This window comes from Physella acuta, unplaced genomic scaffold (assembly GCF_028476545.2).
Source record: "Physella acuta isolate Inbredline_101_S28 unplaced genomic scaffold, ASM2847654v3 ptg000256l, whole genome shotgun sequence".
NCBI classification, from domain to species: domain Eukaryota; kingdom Metazoa; phylum Mollusca; class Gastropoda; family Physidae; genus Physella; species Physella acuta.
This window is the reverse complement of record NW_026731775.1, coordinates 243,838-270,245: the sequence shown is the minus strand read 5'-3', so window position 1 is coordinate 270,245 and position 26,408 is coordinate 243,838. Positions and strand designations below refer to the sequence as shown.

The window sequence follows — 26,408 nt, the reverse complement described above, 5'->3', positions numbered from 1 at the left end:
GCTTTACTGTGTACACGACACAACTATCTGCACAACATCACCGTCTGCACAACATCACCGTCTGCACAGTATTACAACCCGCACAACTTTACTTACAAATAAGTAAAAGCAATACAAATGCAGAATAAAATCTAGAAATCTGTAATACAAAGTCCACAACTAGTTTGCGATGAATGTTGTTAGATTCTAAATCCCGCTGCATTTAAATGTATATTATACAACACCCAGTTTTTTTTTAATCCGGCTCGACACAGATACAGGTAGGCCAATCTTACAGGTGAAGAAACGACTAAAATTTAACCAGCGATCTTAGCTATCTTCTCGCTCGATCAGAGAAACTAGACAGGGGCGTCCGTAGTGGGCATTGGGGGTGTAGGGAGTGGGGGTGTAGGGAGTGGGGGTGTAGGGAGTGGGGGTGTAGGGAGTGGGGGTATAGGTAGTGGGGGTGTAGGGAATAGGGGCGTAGGCAGTGGGGGTGTAGGGAGTGGGGGTGTAGGGAGCAGGGGCGTAGGCAGTGGGGGTGTAGGGAGTGGGGGTGTAGGCAGTGGGGGTGTAGGGAGTGGGGTATAGGCAGTGGGGGTGTGGGGAGTAGGGGAGTAGGGGCGTAGGCAGTGGGGGTGTAGGGAGTAGGGGCGTAGGCAGTGGGGGTGTAGGGAGTGGGGGTATAGGGAGTGGGGGTGTAGGGAGTGGGGGTGTAGACATTAAGGGTGCATGCAGTGGGGTATAACAAGTAGGAGTTTGGGAGAAAAAAATTATATATATATATATATATATATATATATATATATATATATATATATATATATATATATATATATATATATATATATATCTGCGTATGTATTCCCTAGTCGAGAGTGGCGGTGCTGGAGTGCTACACTTATCACTAGATAGAATCAACATTTGCTGGGGGACCTCTCGATGTTTCCGGGCCCAGGGGCAACATTCCAGCACTGACCTCTTGAACTTTCAAGCGGGATACATGAGGGGGAGGGGGAGGGGGGGGGAAATGTTGACTGTAAGTGGACCAGTTTTAGTCAATGTTTGATGCGGTGGGCCGCGCGTGTCTACTGTGGGGCTTGACTCGACACGTCACAATACAACGCATCATAACACAATACATCACAATACAGCACATCACAACACAAGACATCACAGAACAACACAGCATAACACAATATAACACAACACATCACATCACATCACAACGCAAAACATCACAATACAACGCAGCATAACACATCACATCACAATACAACATAGCATAACATAATACAACACAACACATCACAACACATCACAATACATCACAGCAAAACACAATACAACACATTCATAGAAAACATATACCCTTAACTAACATAACACAGATCGACCTGTTAAATAAATAACATCTCCAATTAGCTTTTAAAACATCGCATACACCTCATTATGTAACAAAAAGCATCACTTGAAGTCACCCATTACTTTTCTACACAAACATCGCAGCACCATGTAAAACACCGTAAACACATATAAGAACTTGTACACTGTGAAAGTGAGAGTCCACGAATTTTACGAGTTTAATTAATTTCTATACATTAATCAAATAACAACACACTCGGGTACTTCAATTACACATTCTTTGTATGTTACACAATAGAGATCGTGAAACCTACACACTGCCCGCCCCCCATATATTACCCCATATACCTGACATAATCATTTTATAACAAATCGTCGCATCTAGAAAAAAAAAACCTTGCGAAAATAAATAGACAGAAAGATATAGAACATATTGATGACCTTTCAACTTCAACCCCTCGCTCGTCGCATAGACTCCATGCATAACATTTATGTAACACGTTTTACGGGGGAAGGGGTGGGTGGTGGGGGCTGATTTCCATAAAGACAATGCCCGGCAAAAGGGCGCCAACGGAAGATCGTCTGGCACAATACCAGGGCAGATAACTGTTTGACAGGCTGAGCAGAGTTACGGCATCCCGTCATGTCAGAAGTAGGAGTTGTCTCTCTTGTTTGTAAACCATTAGAGGACACGAAGGTGTAGTGACAGGACATGTGAGGATAGGGACAGGACATGTGACGGTAGTGACAGGACATGTGACGGTAGTGACAGGACATGTGACGGTAGGACATGTGACGGTAGTGACAGGACATGTGACGGTAGGACATGTGACGGTAGTAACAGGACATGTGACGATTGTGACAGGACATGTGAGGATAGGGACAGGACATGTGAGGATAGGGACAGGACATGTGAGGATAGGGACAGGACATGTGAGGATAGGGACAGGACATGTGAGGATAGGGACAGGACATGTGAGGATAGGGACAGGACATGTGAGGATAGGGACAGGACATGTGAGGATAGGGACAGGACATGTGAGGATAGGGACAGGACATGTGAGGATAGGGACATGACATGTGAGGATAGGGACAGGACATGTGAGGATAGAGACAGGACATGTGAGGGTAGGGACAGGACATGTGAGGATAGGGACAGGACATGTGACGGTAGCGACAGGACATGTGACGATAGTGACAGGACATGTGAGGATAGTGACAGGACATGTGAGGATAGTGACAGGACATGTGAGGATAGTGACAGGACATGTGACGGTAGTAACAGGACATGTGAGGATAGTGACAGGACATGTGAGGATAGTGACAGGACATGTGAGGATAGGGACAGGACATGTGAGGATAGGGACAGGACATGTGACGGTAGTGACAGGACATGTGAGGATAGGGACAGGACATGTGAGGATAGGGACAGGACATGTGAGGATAGAGACAGGACATGTGAGGATAGGGACAGGACATGTGACGGTAGTGACAGGACATTTGAGGATAGGGACAGGACATGTGACGGTAGTGACAGGACATGTGAGGATAGAGACAGGACGTGACGGTAGTGACAGGACATTTGAGGATAGGGACAGGACATGTGACGGTAGTGACAGGACATGTGAGGATAGAGACAGGACATGTGACGGTAGTGACAGGACATGTGAGGATAGGGACAGGACATGTGACGGTAGGACATGTGACGATAGTTACAGGACATGTGACGATAGGGACAGGACATGTGAGGATAGGGACAGGACATGTGAGGATAGGGACAGGACATGTGACGGTAGGACATGTGACGATAGTGACAGGACATGTGACGGTAGTGACAGGACATGTGAGGATAGGGACAGGACATGTGACGGTAGTGATAGGACTTGTGAGGATAGGGACAGGACATGTGAGGATAGGGACAGGACATGTGATGGTAGGGACAGGACATGTGACGGTAGTGACAGGACATGTGAGGATAGGGACAGGACATGTGACGGTAGGACATGTGACGATAGTTACAGGACATGTGACGATAGGGACAGGACATGTGAGGATAGGGACAGGACATGTGAGGATAGGGACAGGACATGTGACGGTAGGACATGTGACGATAGTTACAGGACATGTGACGGTAGTGACAGGACATGTGAGGATAGGGACAGGACATGTGAGGATAGGGACAGGACGTGTGAGGATAGGGACAGGACATGTGACGGTAATGACAGGACATGTGACGGTAGTGACAGGACATGTGAGGATAGGGACAGGACATGTGAGGATAGGGACATGACATGTGAGAATAGGGACAGGACATGTGACGGTAGTGACAGGACATGTGAGGATAGTGACAGGACATGTGACGGTAATGACAGGACATGTGACGGTAGTGACAGGACATGTGAGGATAGGGACAGGACGTGTGAGGATAGGGACAGGACATGTGACGGTAGTGACAGGACATGTGACGGTAGTGACAGGACATGTGAGGATAGGGACAGGACATGTGACGGTAATGACAGGACATGTGACGGTAGTGACAGGACATGTGACGATAGGGACAGGACATGTGAGGATAGGGACAGGACATGTGATGGTAGGGACAGGACATGTGAGGATAGTGACAGGACATGTGAGGATAGTGACAGGACATGTGAGGATAGGGACAGGACATGTGACGGTAGTGATAGGACTTGTGACGGTAGTGACAGGACATGTGAGAATAGTGGCAGGACATGTGACGGTAGTGATAGGACATGTGAGGATAGTGACAGGACATGTGACGGTAGTGATAGGACATGTGACGGTAGTGACAGGACATGTGACGATAGGACATGTGACGGTAGTGACAGGACATGTGACAGGACATGTGACGATAGTGACAGGACATGTGACGGTAGTGATAGGACATGTGAAGGTAGTGATAGGACATGTGACGATAGTGACAGGACATGTGACGATAGTGAGAGGACATGTGACGATAGGACATGTGACGAAAGTGACAGGACATGTGAGGATAGTGGCAGGACATGTGACGGTAGTGACAGGACATGTGACGGTAGTGATAGGACATGTGACGATAGTGAGAGGACATGTGACGATAGTGAGAGGACATGTGACGATAGTGAGAGGACATGTGACGATAGTGACAGGACATGTGAGGATAGGGACAGGACATGTGAGGATAGGGACAGGACATGTGAGGATAGGGACAGGACATGTGAGGATAGGAGCAGGACATGTGATGGTAGGGACAGGACATGTGACGGTAGTGACAGGACATGTGAGGATAGGGACAGGACATGTGAGGATAGGGACAGGACATGTGAGGATAGTGACAGGACATGTGAGGATAGTGACAGGACATGTGAGGATAGTGACAGGACATGTGAGGATAGTGACAGGACATGTGAGGATAGTGACAGGACATGTGAGGATAGTGACAGGACATGTGAGGATAGTGACAGGACATGTGACGGTAGTGACAGGACATGTGAGGATAGTGACAGGACATGTGAGGATAGGGACAGGACATGTGAGGATAGGGACAGGACATGTGAGGATAGGGACAGGACATGTGACGGTAGGACATGTGACGGTAGGGACAGGACATGTGACGGTAGTGACAGGACATAAAGGTGTTGTGACAATAGTGATGAACGGTGCTATATGCAGTGTGTGTTTTATGTTGAGTGCGTTGTTTATCATATTAGTCTAGTATCAAACTCCTACGTCACAGGTGTCTCGTCTGTCAATGTGTGTGTCTTACACGCGGGTCTACGACGAAGTACCGAAGGACATTTGCCCGAAGGCCGTTTTCCCGAATAGATACTAGCCGGTATGCGTTTTTCGAATTCGGGCAAGTGTCCATTCGGGTATTTGTCGCATTCGGGCAAGTGCCCATTCGGGCATTTGTCGCATTTGGGCAAGTGTCCATTCGGTTATTTGTCGCATTCGGGCAAGTGTCAATTCGGGTATTTGTCGCATTCGGGCAAGTGTCCATTCGGGAAAACGTCCGGCTCCCGTTACAAATCTTGTCAAACCTGTCTAAGATAACATGGGCGGTGTTTGTGTGTGTGTGTGTGTGTGTGTGTGTGTGCGTACGTGTGACGTGTTTTGACCTCGGCAGTCTGTCTATAACGAAAACTCACCCCTTCAAATCAACACTAGTTAGACCATTACAGAATGATACTTGTCTTTCAAGTTTTATATCTTACGTTAGACAATTTAAAAAAAAAATAGTTCTTACATTACTTCAACAATACTAGGAGAGCATAACACTGTTTTACTATCAGCATTCGTTGTTTTGTAGATCAAGTATACTAACACGAGAGCGCTGGGTTCGAATCCTGGTCAAGTTGAGAAAGGACATGCTGATGGCTTGTAAAAGAGTGGCTAGACTTGGTGTTCTAGATTACAATCAGCTGACGTCACAAATAGACATTAATTTTACTTCGTACGGTGGGATGACCATTGGTATTCAGAGCAGATTTCACACAATTGTGTCGCTAACATTTAAAGCACATTTCACAACAATTGTGTCGCTAACATTTAGAACACATTTTACAACAATGGTGTCGTTATCTACTCTTCTCACACAGCACAACAGAATCGAAACCAGACCGGAAGTCTAAGATCCGCCATTGGTCTAGTAACACAACTGCACCCGGCGATTGTGTCGCTGTATAACAAGTAGTTCCCAAGAAGTAGTTCCCAAAAAAATAGTTCTCTCCGCAGATTGCAGAGTTTATATTCTATGTTTATGTAAACAGGGAGTAGCGCACTAAAGATGTCTGCATAATAATAGGGATAGCTTGCTGAAGGGGGGGGGGGGGGGATAATAGGAGTTTGGGGGTAATCTAGGTGATGTCTTTACAGACTCGGATTTTGTTTGGTAGATGATGAGGGGGTGACAGAGGGGCATGAGTGACGTGGTAGGTTTGTTTAGATCAAAGTTCGTCAAAACATAAGTTAAGGGTAGCTCCTCGATTCTAATCGGCTCGTCGTTAATCCTACACTTCCACTAATCCTACATGTCCACTAATCCTACATGTCCACTAATCTTACATGTCCATTAATCCTACACGTCCACTAATCCTATACGTCCACTAATCCTACACGTTCACTAATCCTACACGTCCACTAATCCTACACGTCCACTAATCCTACACGTCCACTAATCATATACGTCCACTAATACTACACGTCCAATACACGTCCATCAATCCTACACTTTACAGTTTAGATTAAAAACTGTTGGCTGTAAAACAGAGCAGACACAAAACATATAGCTCTACCCCCCTACCCTGCCCCTTTTGTACACCCCTCACCCCCCCCCCCCTCCCGCAACACACCACTCGGTGAGTGGCGGCTAACATTTAGACGACCCCCGTGTGCTGGGTAACCTTACAAGTTCACACACCCTGATATATTTTATTCGGCTTCGTCCATACTCCCCACCCTCCACCCTAACCCCCCCCCCCCCCCTCCCTACAAACACACACATGTGAAAACAAAAATGATGAATAATTGAATAAGCGCTGTGTTGACACGGCTCTGAACAATTCTGGCATTAACCGTGACTTCTGGCAGAGACGGATTCGTTAGGGGGAGAGGGGGGGGGGGGAAATCCGTTGACAATATAAATTATATTTAATAGAAGAACTCATCAATCTAACGAGCATGATGTAATCCATAGGGTCACTTCGGGAATCTCCAAAATGTCCATCGTGTCAAGATATATATATATATATATATATATATATATATATATATATATATATATATATATATATATATATATATATATATATATATATATATATATATATATATATATATATATATATATATATATATATATATATATGGATGATTATATGGAAAAAATGCTTTGAAAATTTTTTAAAGAAAAGGGAAATTAATAATTTTTGACTCAAATGACTTAGAAATGAGTATAAGCCAAATATAATAATAGTGTTAAATTAATTTATAAAAAAATAATTGGCGAATAATTCGTACTAAAAAAATAATGACATTAAAATCTGATAAAACCTAAACCTGGTGCGATTGTGCTACTAGAGCAATGGCGGATCTTAGACTTCCGGTCTGGTTTAAATTCTGTTGTGATGTACTAAAAAAAATAATGACCTTAAAATCTGCTAAAACCTAAAAAAAAATATAGGATATCTCACACAATAGCTGATGTTGACGTGAGATTTTGTTTTTAATTAAAACACCAAATTAATCAAGTAGGGATTTATCGGTAGGGTTTGCTCTCAACGCAAACTTTTAGTAGCGCAGCTTTTCATTGGCGTAACTTTCTCTTGGCGCAATCTTTTGGTAGCGCAGCTTTTTCTTAGCGCAATATTTTGGTAGCGCAGCTTTTTCTTAGCGCAATATTTTGGTAGCGCAGCTTTTTCTTAGCGCAATATTTTGGTAGCGCAGCTTTTCGTTGGCGTAACTTTCTCTTGGCGCAATCTTTTGGTAGCGCAGCTTTTTCTTAGCGCAATATTTTGGTAGCGCAGCTTTTTCTTAGCGCAATATTTTGGTAGCGCAGCTTTTTCTTAGCGCAATATTTTGGTAGCGCAGCTTTTCGTTGGCGTAACTTTCTCTTGGCGCAATCTTTTGGTAGCGCAGCTTTTTCTTAGCGCAATATTTTGGTAGCGCAGCTTTTCGTTGGCGTAACTTTCTCTTGGCGCAATCTTTTGGTAGCGCAGCTTTTTCTTAGCGCAATATTTTGGTAGCGCAGCTTTTCGTTGGCGTAACTTTCTCTTGGCGCAATCTTTTGGTAGCGCAGCTTTTTCTTAGCGCAATATTTTGGTAGCGCAGCTTTTCGTTGGCGTAACTTTCTCTTGGCGCAATCTTTTGGTAGCGCAGCTTTTTCTTAGCGCAATATTTTGGTAGCGCAGCTTTTCGTTGGCGTAACTTTCTCTTGGCGCAATCTTTTGGTAGCGCAGCTTTTTCTTAGCGCAATATTTTGGTAGCGCAGCTTTTCGTTGGCGTAACTTTCTCTTGGCGCAATCTTTTGGTAGCGCAGCTTTTTCTTAGCGCAATATTTTGGTAGCGCAGCTTTTCGTTGGCGTAACTTTCTCTTGGCGCAATCTTTTGGTAGCGCAGCTTTTTCTTAGCGCAATATTTTGGTAGCGCAGCTTTTCGTTGGCGTAACTTTCTCTTGGCGCAATCTTTTGGTAGCGCAGCTTTTTCTTAGCGCAATATTTTGGTAGCGCAGCTTTTCGTTGGCGTAACTTTCTCTTGGCGCAATCTTTTGGTAGCGCAGCTTTTTCTTAGCGCAATATTTTGGTAGCGCAGCTTTTCGTTGGCGTAACTTTCTCTTGGCGCAATCTTTTGGTAGCGCAGCTTTTTCTTAGCGCAATATTTTGGTAGCGCAGCTTTTCGTTGGCGTAACTTTCTCTTGGCGCAATCTTTTGGTAGCGCAGCTTTTTCTTAGCGCAATATTTTGGTAGCGCAGCTTTTCGTTGGCGTAACTTTCTCTTGGCGCAATCTTTTGGTAGCGCAGCTTTTTCTTAGCGCAATATTTTGGTAGCGCAGCTTTTTCTTAGCGCAATATTTTGGTAGCGCAGCTTTTCGTTGGCGTAACTTTCTCTTGGCGCAATCTTTTGGTAGCGCAGCTTTTTCTTAGCGCAATATTTTGGTAGCGCAGCTTTTCGTTGGCGTAACTTTCTCTTGGCGCAATCTTTTGGTAGCGCAGCTTTTTCTTAGCGCAATATTTTGGTAGCGCAGCTTTTCGTTGGCGTAACTTTCTCTTGGCGCAATCTTTTGGTAGCGCAGCTTTTTCTTAGCGCAATATTTTGGTAGCGCAGCTTATCGCTGGTGCAGAGAGCTGTTAACACATTTTTTAATTGTAATCACTCAATATGCTAGCGATCTTATTGCGAATATACGTTAATCTAACGATCCGTCGCTAAGCCGAAATACACACGTATTACTTATGTGTACTAGTATGAAAAAAAGCGTACATTACGTGGATGCGGATTGAAAAGTCCATTTCATGTACACAAGTCCACATGTATTTACACAAACTCCAATTCATGTACACATTTGTTCACTAGACGAACACACCTGCACGACACACCACCGTGTACACACGTCACTACACATGTCACGTGATGCTGAGTCGGCTACACGGGTTGCCACCCCGACACTGACCTTGGCCTAGATATCCCACCGAGTGAGCAGTCTACTCCCAAGGTCACGTGGTATAAACACGGAGCACACAACACCTTGGTTTAATTAGTCTTGTTTTTTTTTTTTAATCAAACAAAAAGTAAAACAGTGTTCAAGGATCGTTTGTTTGCAGCTTTTAAGGCAGAGATGCTGGAATAAGAGGAGTGATCTACACACTGAACAGTGAAGCATACAGTTAGATCAGTTGATGAAATTATAACATTCCCAGTGTGACTCCACGGGACTGAGTTCTGTAAGGCAAATACAGCCCCGCATGTAATGGGATATGTAATGGGATATGGGTTATATGGTATTAGGGTAGATACACGGTGCAAACTTGTGTCCTATCCGCTCACTCTACCCAAGGCATCCAGTAATCTAAAAAAAATATCCCATTATTCCTAAACAACCGCTAATCCTTAACAACAATTTATCCGACCATTGCACTTATACCAATTCTTATACTAATCCTACTCATCCGTTAATCCAGCACTACCACTAACATGGTATCATTAAGATAAGATGACAGTGATGGTGATGTATTTTTCTATATTATTGTGATATTATGGTGACGTGTTGACATCTAAGTATTATAAAGCTTCCATTAATTCAATCATTCCACCAGAGGCGTAGCGACCCTTCCCGCGCCCGGGGACAAACTTTTCAATTAGCACCCCTCCACTTCAAGATTTCGATTTGCACCCCCCCCTCAAACGATTTTTCCAACCCATTTTGGCGCCCCCTAAGGTTGGCGCCCGGGGATATTTGCCCCCCCCCCCCTCACTACGCTACTGCATTCCACTTATCCTACAAATTACCTCATCCGACCCTTTCACTAATTCGTCCGTAATTCTAATCCAATGCACCGACTACGCTGACCCTTCTACTAAATCCAGCCCTAATACGAATCCTTCTCGTGCACTAATCAGACCCATCCACTAATCCGACCAGGCGACTAATCCCGACTAATCCGAAACGACGACTAAGTGATTTAAAAAACCCACCCGTGCGCTCTACTACAATTCTGTGTGAGTACCAGAACACGTGCTTTGGTCATTGTAACAAGCACAGAGGTCAGCTCTGGTGTAGCATAGGTCAACTTAACAATTGCTATAGGACAGGTCAACTTAACAAGTGCTGTAGGACAGGTCAACTTAACAAGTGCTATAGCACAGGTCAAATTAACAAGTGCTATAGGACAGGTCAACTTAACAAGTGCTATAGGACAGGTCAAATTAACAAGTGCTATAAGACAGGTCAACTTAACAAGTGCTATAGGACAGGTCAACTTAACAAGTGCTATAGGACAGGTCAACTTAACAAGTGCTATAGGACAGGTCAAATTAGCAAGTGCTATAGGACAGGTCAACTTATAATTTAATATAGCAGCGGTTAATTTTACATAGCAGAGGTCAACTTACTGACATGTTAGAAGGTCACAAAATGTCAACTTAACAAGAGTTTTACTTAACCATTGAAGCGGTAAACTTTACCATTGAAGAGGTAAACTTAACCATTGAAGAGGTAAACTTAACCATTGAAGAGGTAAACTTAACCATTGAAGAGGTAAACTTAATCATCGAAGAGTTTAAGTTGATGATTGAAGAGGTAATCACAACGATAGCATGACACCTGATTTTATAAAAAAATAATTGTACGTTTGCTTGTATGTAGGTAGACGTTAATGTAATTACATGCAAGTGTGTCTGTGTTTGTACGTGGAAGGGGGGAGGAAAATAGGACAAAATGGGAGAGGGTGTGTGAGAGAGCACGAGCAGTGTGGAAGAGAGAGATAGAGGGGATGAACAGAGAGTGGGACAGAGAGTGGGAGAGGGTGTGGGGGAGGGTGTGTGAGAATATAAGGGAAACAGTGTGGTAGAGAGAGGGGGAAGAGTGAAATAGGGGGAATGAGGGGGAGGGAGAGTTGGAGAGACATGTAGAGAGCGAGAGAGAAACCCAGATAAGAGAGTCTGAGACAGAGTTCTCTATCAGACTTTTTACAGACTTTAGACACACCCCATGACCGATAATTTGAAAACTGCTGACGTTGCAGTATTTTGTAAGCTTCAGACTATTCCACTGTATGGTGTAAGGTGTAGTGAGTTGTAAGCTGTATGGTGTATGGTGTAGTGAGTTGTAGGGTGTGTGGTGTAAGGTGTAGTGAGTTGTAAGGTGTATGGTGTAAGGTGTAGTGAGTTGTAAGCTGTATGGTATATGGTGTAGTGAGTTGTAGGGTGTGTGGTGTAAGGTGTAGTGAGTTGTAAGATGTGTGGTGTAAGGTGTAAGGTGTAGTGAGTTGTAGGGTGTGTGGTGTGTGGTGTAGTGAGTTGTAAGGTGTGTGGTGTAAGGTGTAGTGAGTTGTAGGGTGTGTGGTGTAAGATGTAATGAGTTGTAGGGTGTGTGGTGTAAGGTGTAGTGAGTTGTAAGCTGTGTGGTGTAAGGTGTAGTGAGTTGTAAGCTGTGTGGTGTAAGGTGTAGGGAGTTGTAAGCTGTGTGGTGTAAGGTGTAAGGTGTAGTGAGTTGTAAGCTGTGTGGTGTAAGGTGTAGTGAGTTGTAAGCTGTGTGGTGTAAGGTGTAGTGAGTTGTAAGGTGTAAGGTGTAGTGAGTTGTAAGCTGTGTGGTGTAAGGTGTAGTGAGTTGTAGGGTGTGTGGTGTAAGGTGTAGTGAGTTGTAAGATGTGTGGTGTAAGGTGTAAGGTGTAGTGAGTTGTAGGGTGTGTGGTGTGTGGTGTAGTGAGTTGTAAGGTGTGTGGTGTAAGGTGTAGTGAGTTGTAGGGTGTGTGGTGTAAGATGTAATGAGTTGTAGGGTGTGTGGTGTAAGGTGTAGTGAGTTGTAAGCTGTGTGGTGTAAGGTGTAGGGAGTTGTAAGCTGTGTGGTGTAAGGTGTAAGGTGTAGTGAGTTGTAAGCTGTGTGGTGTAAGGTGTAGTGAGTTGTAAGCTGTGTGGTGTAAGGTGTAGTGAGTTGTAAGCTGTGTGGTGTAAGGTGTAGTGAGTTGTAAGCTGTGTGGTGTAAGGTGTAATGAGTTGTAAGGTGTGTGGTGTAGTATTTGATATAAAAGGTGAAACAATAAAAAAAGAACTTCTACAACACCGCACAGACACCACTCGTGACACCATTTTGCAGACACCACCAAGTGTCACCATGTTACAAACGTCACCTTACACCGTAGCAATATGCAAATTGAAAGGCTAGATAGCACGTTAGGGGGATGCTAATTAGTGCGGTACATAATCAGAGACGGGTGTCACGTGGGGGGGGGGATTGACAGGGGATTATAGGAGAGGGGGTGGGAATGGTGGTGGAGGAGAGGTCATGATTTATCCTGTACGAGGGGGGGGGGGGGGGGCAGGGAGTATCTCGCAAGCTGGTCCATTATGATCAATTTGCGCGCAGTCCTCCTGACGCCAAAGATTTATATTCTATTGTGGGAAGGGGGGGGGGGGTTAGGGTGGGGGGGGGGGGAGGAGGAGGAAACAAGTATCACGTGGTGTATAACCAAAGGAACGGCCTCAGTGGTTATCGGGGTTAAAGGTTACAGTGTGGTTTAACCACATGTGGGAGTGGTAATGGTGGTGGTGGGGGGGGGGGGGTGGGGGGTGAGTTATATTTAGGACAGTACCAACGAGGCAGACAGGCGCATGAATGGAATATTATTTGATATCAGACATGAATGAGCAGATCTGTGCTCACCCCTCGGCACCCAGGGGCGGGGAGCGTCATGCGCCAAACTCGCGTGCGGCTATAAATACTCACCGGCAAGCCCGAAACCACGCGCACATACCACGTGACGGTTACGTGCAGTGACGATTGACCGAGTGAGTTGCGAGATAAGGAGGGTGCTCAGCGGGAGGGAGGGGGAGGGGGGGGGGAGGGAGGGGAAGGGGGGAGGGATGAGATAAAGATATCAAGCTCCGAATAGAGTGGGAAATATAGAGAGCGATGACGTGACAAAAAAATAGAATAACTGACAATTTTTTGTTGTTGTTGCGAATATCAAGCTCAATACAACATTACACAGTGTCTGCCACTACTGCAGAACACACTGACAGCTCCATAACACACCGCACACCCCCCCCCCCCTCCTGCCGCATCAATCAACAATACAACGCCCCTCTCCAACAATAAACATCTCCCCCATTCCAACAAGACACTCCTTATCGCTTCCCCCATAAATTCCCTCCCCCCTCTCACAACACACCGCCCCCTCCCTCAACACATAGGTATAACCCCCTCCCACAACACATTGCCATAGCCTCCCCCCCTCCCTCAACACATAGGTATAACCCCCTCCCCCTCTCACAACACACCGCCATCACCCCTCCCCCTCCCTCAACACATAGGTATAACCCCCTCCCACCACACATTGCCATACCCCTCCCCTCCCTCAACACATAGCTATAACCCCTCCCCCTCCCACAACAACCCCTGTGATAACCCCTATTACACTCTCTAATAACACACGTCCCCCCCCCTTCCCCCACAACACGTCGCCATAACCCCTACTCCCTCCATAACACACAACCCTACTCCCCCTCCACAACACACTGCTATCTCCCCCCCCCCTGGTCACACCCCCTCCCCCCACCCCTTCACCGCATTCTGCGACCAAGCCCCTGGACTCGCCATCTATCGAGACAGTTTTATGCCCGCCCCACACGAGCGGCTTAATAATTTCTGCCAGATATCTAAGGCCAGGCCAGGAGTCGAGATTTGCGTCACAGCTGGACTCAAGATTAGAGTCACGGCAGGAGTCAGATTAGAGTCAGTGGTCGCAACCTGTTCCAGTCGAGTCTTAGAGCTAGAGTGTGTTATCTTTAGAGCTAAAGTATGTTCTTTTTAGAGCTAAAGTATGTTCTCTTTAGAGCTAAAGTATGTTCTTTTTAGAGCTAAAGTATGTTCTGTTTACTAGGTCGTAGAGGTTAGTGCTTTGACTGGGAGTACGGATATTATGGTACCTAGTGGTGACATTGTGGTGACATTATGGTGACATTATAGTGACATTATGGTGACATTATGTTGACATTATGTTGACCTTATGAGGACATTATGGTGACATTATTGTGACTTTTTGGGGACATTGTGGTGACATTACGGGGACATTATGGTGTCATTATTGTGACATCATGATGACGTTGTGGTGACATTATAGTAACACTATGGTGACAATAAGGAGGTATTATGGTGACATTGTGGTGACATGGGGACATTGAGGGGGTATTATGGTGATGGAGTGGATTTATCGGGGAAAGGGGACCTGATGATAGATTATTGTGACATTTTGATAAAATAATATTTTGATCGTAGGACTATATTATGTCATTATGGTAACGTTGAGGTCCCATTGTAAAATTATGATGATCCTTACAATAATGCTGTATTGTTCTATACTATTCTATATCATCGCGATATTTTAATGACATCGTGTTGGCATCATTAAGCGTTTAGATATTGTCATGACATTATGTTGCTGCATAAAAATAACACTCAGTTAATGTTACTTTTTATATTCAGTAACAACGCCTGCTTCCAACCTTTCTTATAAACTTTAAAACTTATTTATTAAAGCTCATAAGAAAGGTTGGAAGCAGGCGTTGTTACTGAATATAAAAAGTAACATTAACTGAGTGTTATTTTAGCCTGCGTCTACCCTTGGCGTTGAAAAAACACTCAGTTTATATTGTTTAAAACACCATAACAAACTAAACGTGAAAAGTACTGTATCATGTTTAAGGGCGTTCGGTAGTTTTAAAATTTCTAACTGCGACTAATACAAAGTTATCCGAGACTCAATGTAACTGCAATAGTTAGCCGGCTTCCCCGGAGTAAGCCGTTTTTAGTTAGCACAGGTTAATAGCCCCCCCCCCTACACAACAGGGACATTAGACAACCCCACCAAACGCCAGCGATACCCCCCCCCCCCCCTTCCATACATCAGCGACAACCACTATACGCCAGCACCACACACCATCAACTACAACAACAAACTTATATCGTATAGATTGTCCAACAGATTTCAATATGTAAAAGTATGTATATAAGTTTATATAGACCTATATTTTGGGTGTATATAAAGACCTTTATACATAGACCTATTATATATATATATATATATATATATATATATATATATATATATATATATATATATATATATATATATATATATATATATATATATATATATGGGCCTACTTATCTAATACACAATACATAGCTTTTCAATACATTTTCTTGCGTGTCTCCCTATTCTTTAAAAAAATAATAGAGAAGAGAAATGAATGAACTTAATTACAGGTGAAACAGCGAAGTTAGACTCACCTGTGCGGGGACGTGCTGTCAGGTAATCTCCATTGTTAGAAGTGATCCTGAGCCCCCACCAGCCCAGGCCTGATCCCCGTCACACCGTGTAGGACTACTTGAATACAGCGCCCGTCTGCCTGTACGGGAGAACAATGCTAAAAGTAGTGACGGCCCTAAGGAAACACGGTTTATGGGTCGCAGAATTCTAGCCGTCCAACATTCAAGACAATCGTAATTTATGCAAGGGGGTGGGGTTTAAGGGCTTACGGCCGTCTAAAAGGTTATTTTTGTGCTGTGCTGTATCGCAGTTGGCCGTCCATATGGCGGGCCTGACACTGCGGAGTGTAAGGTTGTTTTAGGTTTTTTTTTCCTGCTTCTCTTGCTGGGGTTTGTCTGGTGAAGCGTTACCACGCCAGAACCACACCACATCACATCTACATTACAGCTAACTACCGCCACAAATGTCTGCACAACATTTACACTACAACCACATCACGTCTACAACATAGCCAAACCACAGCCACACCAAAGCTACACCACTGCCATACCAGAGCCACACCACAGCCATACCAGAGCCACACCAAAGCTACAACACAGCCATACCAGAGCCAAACCAAAGCTACACCACAGCTACAATACAGCTACAACACAGCCATACCAGAGTCACACCAAAGCTACAACACAGCCATACCAAAGCTACAACACAGCTACAATACAGCTACAACACGGCCATACCAGAGCCACACCAAAGCTACAACACAGCCATACCAGAGCCAAACCAAAGCTACAACACAGCTACAATACAGCTACAACACGGCCATACCAGAGCCACAACAAAGCTACAACACAGCCATACCAAAGCTACAACACAGCTACAATACAGCTACAACACAGCCATACCAGAGCCACACCAAAGCTACAACACAGCCATACCAGAGCCAAACCAAAGCTACACCACAGCTACAACACAGCCATACCAGAGCCACACCAAAGCTACATCACACCAACGTCACAGTCATACCACAACCACACCTTCTTTACACCGGTCATACCACAACCACACCTTCTTTACACCAGTCATACCATAGCCACACCATGTCTACACCTCAGCCACTACACAGCGGTACCACTTATACACCACACCATCTATTACACGTCAGAGTTCTTCAAGAATGTTGTTGTGTCCATAGCGTCAGTAACCATTGTACACTGTGTTGTATACACGCTTAACCCTTCTAACCCTCACACCATCATTCTCTACCTTTAAACTAAACTATCATACTGACACCCGGACAATGAAGGTTTAAACAACAACACCATCCCACCACTTGAAGCACCACAACACCCGGCGAGGTGTACAATGCATGGCTATTAGCCCTTTTATTCTCCTCAAGACCCTCCCAGTTAGCCCTTTTGTTATACGAGTGTCTAGTCATCTGCCCTTTTGTTATACGAGTGTCTAGTCATCTGCCCTTTTATTCAGTGAAAGTCCTCCCATCAAAACTTTAAACTGTCCTGCTATTTTCTTTTCTTGTTCTTTGAATTTTCGCAGATTATTTTGTAGTAGTGATCTCCCTTTCGCCCCTTTATTATGAGTATTGTAAATTATTCTTTGAGAGTGCCCTCCATTTACCCTTATTGTTAGAATTTTAAGTAATTTGCCCTTTAGTTCATGTTTTGATTTTTACTTAGGTTTGATAGTAAAAATCGACTCAGTGTATCAGTATGAAGTCACCTCTTTGCCAAGCCTACAGTCATGTCGTATCATCCTGGTTGTTTCTGTATTCACCACATTGCCGCGCCTACAGTCGTCTCGTATCATCCTGAAATGTTATCCCCAGAATGTGCTTCAAAGATTTCTTTGAAAAGGCGAGGTTTCACTTTCTCATTGACACCCGTTTCACAGTTTTAAAAACACAACTTTTTTTTTATAAAGGCATTAACAAGAAACGCTGAGGGATAGGTGAGGCTAATACATACCACAGTATAGCTTTACAAACGTGATAGGTGGATAGTTAAATACATACCACTGTATAGCTTTACAAACGTGATAGGTGGATAGTTAAATACATACCACAGTATAGCTTTACAAACGTGATAGGTGGATAGTTAAATACATACCACAGTATAGCCTTACAAACGTGATAGGTGGATAGTTAAATACATACCACAGTATAGCTTTACAAACGTGATAGGTGGATAGTTAAATACATACCACAGTATAGCTTTACAAACGTGATAGGTGGATAGTTAAATACATAACACAGTATAGCTTTACAAACGTGATAGGTGGATAGTTAAATACATACCATAGTATAGCTTTACAAACGTGATAGGTGGATAGTTAAATACATACCATAGTATAGCTTTACAAACTTGATTGGTGGATAGTTAAATACATACCACAGTATAGCTTTACAAACGTGATAGGTGGATAGTTAAATACATACCACAGTATAGCTTTACAAACGTGATAGGTGGATAGTTAAATACATACCACAGTATAGCTTTACAAACGTGATAGGTGGATAGTTAAATACATACCATAGTATAGCTTTACAAACGTGATAGGTGGATAGTTAAATACATACCACAGTATAGCTTTACAAACGTGATAGGTGGATAGTTAAATACATACCACAGTATAGCTTTACAAACGTGATAGGTGGATAGTTAAATACATACCACAGTATAGCCTTACAAACGTGATAGGTGGATAGTTAAATACATACCACAGGATAGCTTTACAAACGTGATATGTGGATAGTTAAATACATACCACAGGATAGCTTTACAAACGTGATAGGTGGATAGTTAAATACATACCACAGTATAGCTTTACAAACGTAATATGTGGATAGTTAAATACATACCAGAGTATAGCTTTACAAACGTGATAGGTGGATAGTTAAATACATACCACAGTATAGCTTTACAAACGTGATATGTGGATAGTTAAATACATAACACAGGATAACCTTACAAACGTGTTTAGTTAGATAGTTAACATACAGATAAGGAAGGTGGGACAATGTGTAGGGAGGAGAAGGAGGGTGGGGGGAGAGATTATAATACAATAAAAGAAAGGTAGAGGGTGACTTGCAGAAGAACGGGTTGGGTTGGGGCATGGGGGCCAATAAACACCAACATATTTTAAAGATGTTCTTATATATATGTATATGTATATGTATATGTATATATATATATATATATATATATATATATATATATATATATATATATATATATATATATATATATATATATATATATATATATATATATATATACATATATATACATATATATACATATATTACACAACATAAATAAATAAAAATGTATATATATATATATATATATATATAAATATATATATATATATATATATATATTTATATATATATATATATATATATTTATTTATTTATGTTGTGTAAACACAGAAAGGGAGTGGCGCCCTCATGCAGGCGAATGTTTTGATGGAAACCGCACAGACCAGAGATAAATTAATTAGCTTCTACTGTTTTCTAAACAAGCCTACTTCCTACAGTCATGCTGTTTACCCTTTGAAGCTTGTTGCTTTAGACATTTCTTTCTTTACATTTAAAACGTTAGGGGATGATTTACAGAATTAATGTGCATTTACCGTACGTTTAGTACAGCATACAAGTCAAGAAATGTTATAGCGCAGTGCATGTTTAACAAAAAAATTAGTAGACATATAGCGTCAATACAAAGCAAATGGAATGAGACGTGTATAATTAGAACATAAAGTTCCTTTATTTTCAGGTAAGTGGGCATTGGTGGACAGTCAGCTTACAATCACAGCAGCGTCGTTTGTACACATTTAGGCCTACACGCAATACTGTATGCACCCATCATCATCATACGGTTATACACGTGTACACACAATACTGTGTAACCCATCATCATCATACGTTTATACACGTGTACACACAATACTGTGTACACGTGTACACACAATACTGTATACACCCATCATCATCATCATACGTTATACACGTGTACACACAATACTGTGTACACCCATCATCATACGTTTATACACGTGTACACACAATACTGTGTACACCCATCATCATACGTTATACATGTGTACACACAATACTGTGTACACCCATCATCATACGTTATACATGTGTACACACAATACTGTGTACACCCATCATCATCGTATGCCGTTATCGTCGAGCCCAAGACACACAGGGCAGAAGAAAGTAAAAGTTTCCCTTTCAAACCTGACGGTCTATGGGGCAAATGAAGTAGAGTTCACTTGTTTCTGTGACCTCGGCATATGAAGAGATAGAAGAGGCAGGGCTTTAATGACCTCGGAATACGTGGGAATAGAGTGGTCAGCACTATGTACAGTTGTCTTAGTTTCCCCTAGCGTGAGCCATGCATCCTACCCATCAGAACTGGGTGGATTCAAAGACATTTTATAGACTCGATCCTGGGATCCGAACTTGAGATTTTTGAGTAAGCCGTATATGAAATGAATATACTTAAATGAATATAAATAATACATTTTGCGACTTGTGAAAGTTAAATATTATAATTGTTATAAGGCCTGTAGATTTGGTAGATGTAAAAAGCACAGACAGAATCACCACAATGACGGTAGGACGTTCAACAGTGACTAATTGTAAACTCTTATGTCACATCACGTTTTCCTTCAATTGTAGTTCTTCATCTTTTGGCTACGATAAAAAATATATTTAAAATATATGCTTACGTCAGCTGGTTTTGTACTCTTTGACTTTCATTGTTTATCTCCATGTGGAAACTACCCCCAATGTCATAACACTGTATGCTACCTAGTAGCCAAAGGATTTTTTTAACATATCCATTTGATGGGGTGAATATTTTCTGGAGATTTACAATGCTAGATATTACTTAAAGCGGTCACGTGAGAAGAATCGGTTTAGTTACAGGTGTGAGGGAGGATACAAATATGTACGCTGGGTACCCATTTGAGCTGAGTAATCCTGAAGACAACATGAAGATTTAACAAAAGAATTGAAGGTTGAGCAGGGACTGAAGCGAGGTGTGTCAAGGTAGCGGCCACTAAACTACATGACGATTAAACCCCCTCCCCTCCCCCCATTGATATTGAGTCGTCCCCACATTAACTAATATTGGCGTGTATAGAATATCTTTACACCAATGGTATAGACTCCATAAAATATCTTTACATTAATGGTGTATTGTAGCCTGTATAGAATATCTGCATAGAATATCTTTACACCATTGGTATAGCCTGCATAGAATATCTGCATAGAATATCTGCATAAAGTATCTGTACACCATTGATATAGCCTGTCCAGAATATCTGCATAGAATATCTTTACACCATTGGTATAGCCTGCATAGAATATCTGCATAGAATATCTGCATAAAGTATCTGTACACCATTGGTATAGCCTGCTTAGAATATCTGCATAGAATATCAGCATATAGTATCTTTACACCATTGGTATATCCTGCATAGAATATCTGCATAAAATATCTGCATAGAATATCTGCATAAAGTATCTGTACACCATTGACATAGCCTGTCTAGAATATCTGCATAGAATATCTTTACACCATTGGTACAGCCTGCATATAATATCTGCATAGAATATCTTTCCACCATTGGTATAGCCAGCATAGAATAGCTTTAAGCAGTTGTGTAGCACGCCACTGACAAAGGGACCGTAGACAACACGGCCGTCGATGTTAGCTAATGACGGATGAAACCCACTCATTTAATCACCGTTTAGCTGAACCGTGGTATTGATTGGCCAACAATGTTACGCTACTTTATTCTCTCTTCTTGTCAACTGTTATTTTCTTACATTGTGGATGGTTAGTTTTTCATTGTAAATGGTCAAATTTTTACAATCTGAATTTGTTTCTTTCATTTTCTTTAATTGAGAATTTTTATTTTCTTAAATTGTTAACTATTTTCTTTCACTGTGTTGTGTTATTTTGTATAAATTATGAAACGTTATATTATTTCATTGATAACCGATTTTTTTTAATCATTGTGAATTGTTTTCTTTATTTGTGAATAATTTTTCCCCCTTACATTGTAAACAGTTAATATCTTACATTGTGAATTCCTTTCTTTAACTATGAATTGTTTTCTCTGAATTTGAATCATTAATCTATGTCATTTTTCAATTGTTATTTTATTTCATGGCGAATTCGTATAAATTGTTATTTTCTTTTCATTGTGAATCTTTCTTTTTTGTTTTTACACTATGAACTGTTATTCTCTTTTACTGTAAATTATTTTCTCCAATTGTGAACTATTAATCTATTTCATTTCTAATAATTTTCATTCATTCATTTATTTGATTGTGAATTGGTAAAGAAGTATGAGTCTCTGTTTTCGAAATATATTTTTTTTTCTATAATCAGAAGTACCGCATTCTACAACCCGATATAATATTAATATGTTAGTCTATTTTACAGTAACCAGTACTTAATGTCACAGTACCAAGTAGTGTATTTTAATAGTAACCAGCACCGTATTTTAAACAGTACCGTATCTGAAAGAGATAAGCGAACTGAATGTAGCATTGAGCAGGGCTACTGTGTAGCAGGGGTAGCGTGTACTACCGTATCAGATCAAGGGGACACCACTAACATTGTTCTATTACAATGCTGAACGTGCCAGATTTACATGACGGGACTTTTTTTTTTAATCCGCGGGAAGGGAAAAGTGGGTGGGTGGGGGAGGGGGGGGAGAGGTTAAAAGTAGGGGAGGTAATGTTAGAGTTCACGCACAGTGGTAGTGGTTGGTGGTTAGCGTATGGTACAACATATGGTATCACAGTTGGTGGTTAGATTATGGTGCAACATACAGCACCACAGTTGGTGGTTAGTTTATGGTACAACATACAGCACCACAGTTGGTGGTTATCTTATGGTACAACATACAGTACCACACTGGTGTTTGGTGGTTAGCTTATGGTAGAACATACAGTCCCATATTTTGTGGTTGGTGGTTAGCTTATGGTAGAACATACAGTACCACAGTTGTTGGTTAGTATATGGTACAACATACACCATCACAGTTAATGGTTAGCTTATGGTACAACATACACCATCACAGTTGGTGGTTAGCTTATGGTACAAAATACACCATCACAGTTGGTGATTAGCTTATGGTACAACACACAGTACGATAGTTGGTGGTTGGTGGTTAGCTTATGGTACAAGGGGGTTAGCTATTGGTGCAAAATACAGTACCACAGTTGGTGGTTAGCTTATGGTGCAACATAAAGCACTAGAGTTGGGGGGGGGGTATCTTATGGTACAACATACAGCACCACAGTTGGTGGTTAGCTTATAGTACAAAGTACAGCACCACAGTTGGTGGTTAGTTTATGGTGCAACACACAGTACCACAAATGGTGGTTAGCTTATGGTACAACACACAGTACCACAAATGGTGGTAATTGATTCACTTTTGAAGATAGGACACTGACATTATCTATTGACATTATACATACATCTTGCATTATCAATATTATAATGTTTCACTATCAACATTATTCGTTAATTTTTCACAATCAATATTATACAATAAAACATTAATACTATCCACGTTTGTAGCCTTTCTACTATCAACATTATACGCTAGACTACTTTGATAAAATCACTATTGTGGTTACGTTGATACTATCAACATTCAAGATTAGATACCAGTTCACTATCAACAATACATCGACACTATCAACTCACAACTACAGAAATCAATAACACATGTAACGTATAACAATAGCTAACACTCATTAATACACTGAAGGATCATAAATCAATCGTATCCATGTAATGCAAGGATCAACATTAATGTATATTGATACGCATGGAGTCTACAAACTATACATCAATAAACAGAAACGAAACTGGTATTGAAAGTTTGGGAACTCCCGTTTGAACAAAAATAGCTTGCCAACGTAAACAAACCCTCCATTTTGATTTCGGGCTTTAGGACATTCACAACACACACACACAGATACACAATTGAAATAAATAAAAATTGACTTACCCGAGCTTTAAACAATCAGTAGAATGGTGCTACGTCTTGCTCAATAGTTGTAGGTGTAAGGATTCAATCCACCACGCCGTCGGTGACTTATGGTCTGGGTCCGACCTTTACTACCCGCCCCGTCCCCACGGGGACGAGTGCTGTCGACGTAAAGGTTCCGGGGATTCCCAATTTTTTTCTTCTCTCCTCTCTCTCTCCCTCTCTCTCTCTCGTCGCCTCGGCTGGTCACAAGTCTGGAAATAAACAATGGTCCGGTGGTCAAGCGGCGGAAGTGTTGGGCCCGTAGGGGGGTCGGGCGGAGTGACCGGCGCGGGGGTCGGGCGGAGTGACCGGCGCTCAGCGGAGATGAACCTTTAATCAAGGTGGGGGGGGGGGGGGGGTGATGTAATGACCACTGATGGAGTGGACGGTTGGTTGAGAAGCGTGGCGTAAAGCGGGATTGTGTGAATCAGGACTGAATTGTGCGGTTTGGAGAAGGTAAGAGGGGAGGGGGGGGGGGGTGTCAATGTACATAACGTCACATGCTCACACACTCTTGAGAATTAAACAATAACTAATTAATTACATCAATTAATTAGGGTTATATGTAAACTTTATAAAAGGTTATGCATACGGTTTTATGTGAAGTTATAGAGTCTATTTATGTTTATATTTATAGTTATCATTGTAGTACTATTTATAAATTTATTTTACGTCATATGTTGAGTTATATGTCCGAGTATGTTTTTCATTTTAAAAGGATATACAATGAGATATATATTTAAAGTCTCGGGGTATGTTCCTGGTTTTTATTTAGAATTTTATTTCACAATTTTTGTCCAGGAAATAAATTAGCAATTAAGTAATTAAAAACCCACACACAGACTACATGTAAACTTACTAAAACCACATCAAACGATACAAACCCACACATGCGCACACACACGCACATAAACTCACACAATCACATAGAAAGACACCAACTAAACTAGCAAGCAGAACATTCACGGCCATGTAATATTTTTTTTTTTGCCTATTTGACATTTTCAGTCTCCGCCCAGCACCATTATTTCATTCACAGACTGCTCACCCTGCTATGCGTGCGCGTCTAAAAATAGAACCGAAATCAAGCTTAATTAAACACCAATCAAGCTCCACTTCCCTCCCCTCTTTTAGCCATACAGCAGAGTGGGTTTAATTACCACCCGTGGTATCCAACGTGTTCGTCGAAACACATACACGCATACTGGCAGACACAGCTGCAGACACACGTACACACATACACACGTACATACACATGCTTAAACACGTGTATACACATGTGTATTCTTGCGTGCATATACACTTACACACGCACGACATGCACATACACGTCCATATACACATACATATATATACACACATACATGTCCACGCATATTCAGACGTATTCATATATATCAGGGGTCTCCAAACTACGGCCCGCGGGCCGGATGCGGCCCGCGATGTCCTCTCATCCGGCCCGCGGAGATCTTTTTGTCAACGGAAAAAACGCTCGTTGGTGATGGCTGAGAAACTTTGCCCAGAGAAATAAAAGACATGCCTGAAAGAAACTGGCCCCCGAACTGAAATTTGATAGTTAATGCGGCCCTCGGACTGAAAAGTTTGGAGACCCCTGATATATATTAACATCTTCATACACACGTACAAAACACGCATATGAAGACGTACATTTACACGTACATACAGAAGTGCACACCTACATATACATACAGACGTACACATATACACACATGTACATCACACGCACACATACATACAGACATACAGACGCACATTTATACTTACTAACACATGTGTATACACCGTCGCAAACAGGCTCTCAAATACGCTCTGACACACCCTCATACTAAGGGATACACACGTACATCACACGCACATACACGCGCACATATAGACGTATGTACACACACCGTCTCAAAGAGGCTCTCATATACTCAGTGACACACATTCACACAAACTGATACACACATATTTACCATCACATACACATATACTCACACGAACATATTAAAAAAAAACACGCGTTTTCGTATATCCACCCACACACACAAACACATACACACCAAAACGCATTCTTTTATGCTCTCTCACTGACACCCCCCCCCCCCCCCCCCCACACACACAATCGTGCACACGTCCGCATAGCCTATTAAATTCAACATCAAAGGGAGATAACACAGTGATTATCCGATGATGAAAGTTTTCTTTTTTTTTTTCTACAACAGTTAAATTTATTAATTAAAAAAAAGATAAGTTAATTAATACTCTTGGTATGTTTTAGAGAAATAAAACAAACATGCTTTTAAAGGAGAAAAAACAATCAGAGATCCAAGATACAACATAACCTTTTTTCCCCTCTTCTACTGAGATTGTAGAGTGATATTGACTCAATAATTCAATTGTAAGTTTTCAAGTCAAACAACACAAAATTACTGACTGCGCGGACTTCAAGGAAGTTACAGATTTTTTCTGGAACTTTCCCAATTTTTCAATG

The 26,408-nt window shown here is 42.0% G+C and overlaps 1 long non-coding RNA gene across 1 annotated transcript in view; it reads right to left on the bottom strand.

The window, feature by feature from the left end:
• LOC131938713 (uncharacterized) overlaps window positions 1-24,066 on the bottom strand; it is a 37,648-nt gene extending 13,582 nt beyond the window's left edge. The window contains exons 1-2 of the long non-coding RNA XR_009386341.1: window positions 23,894-24,066; window positions 15,847-15,965 (exon numbers count right to left, since the gene is read on the bottom strand). This is a non-coding gene — a long non-coding RNA (uncharacterized LOC131938713). The remainder of the gene's footprint in view (window positions 1-15,846; window positions 15,966-23,893) is intronic.
• Between the last annotated feature and the right edge of the window lie 2,342 nt (window positions 24,067-26,408).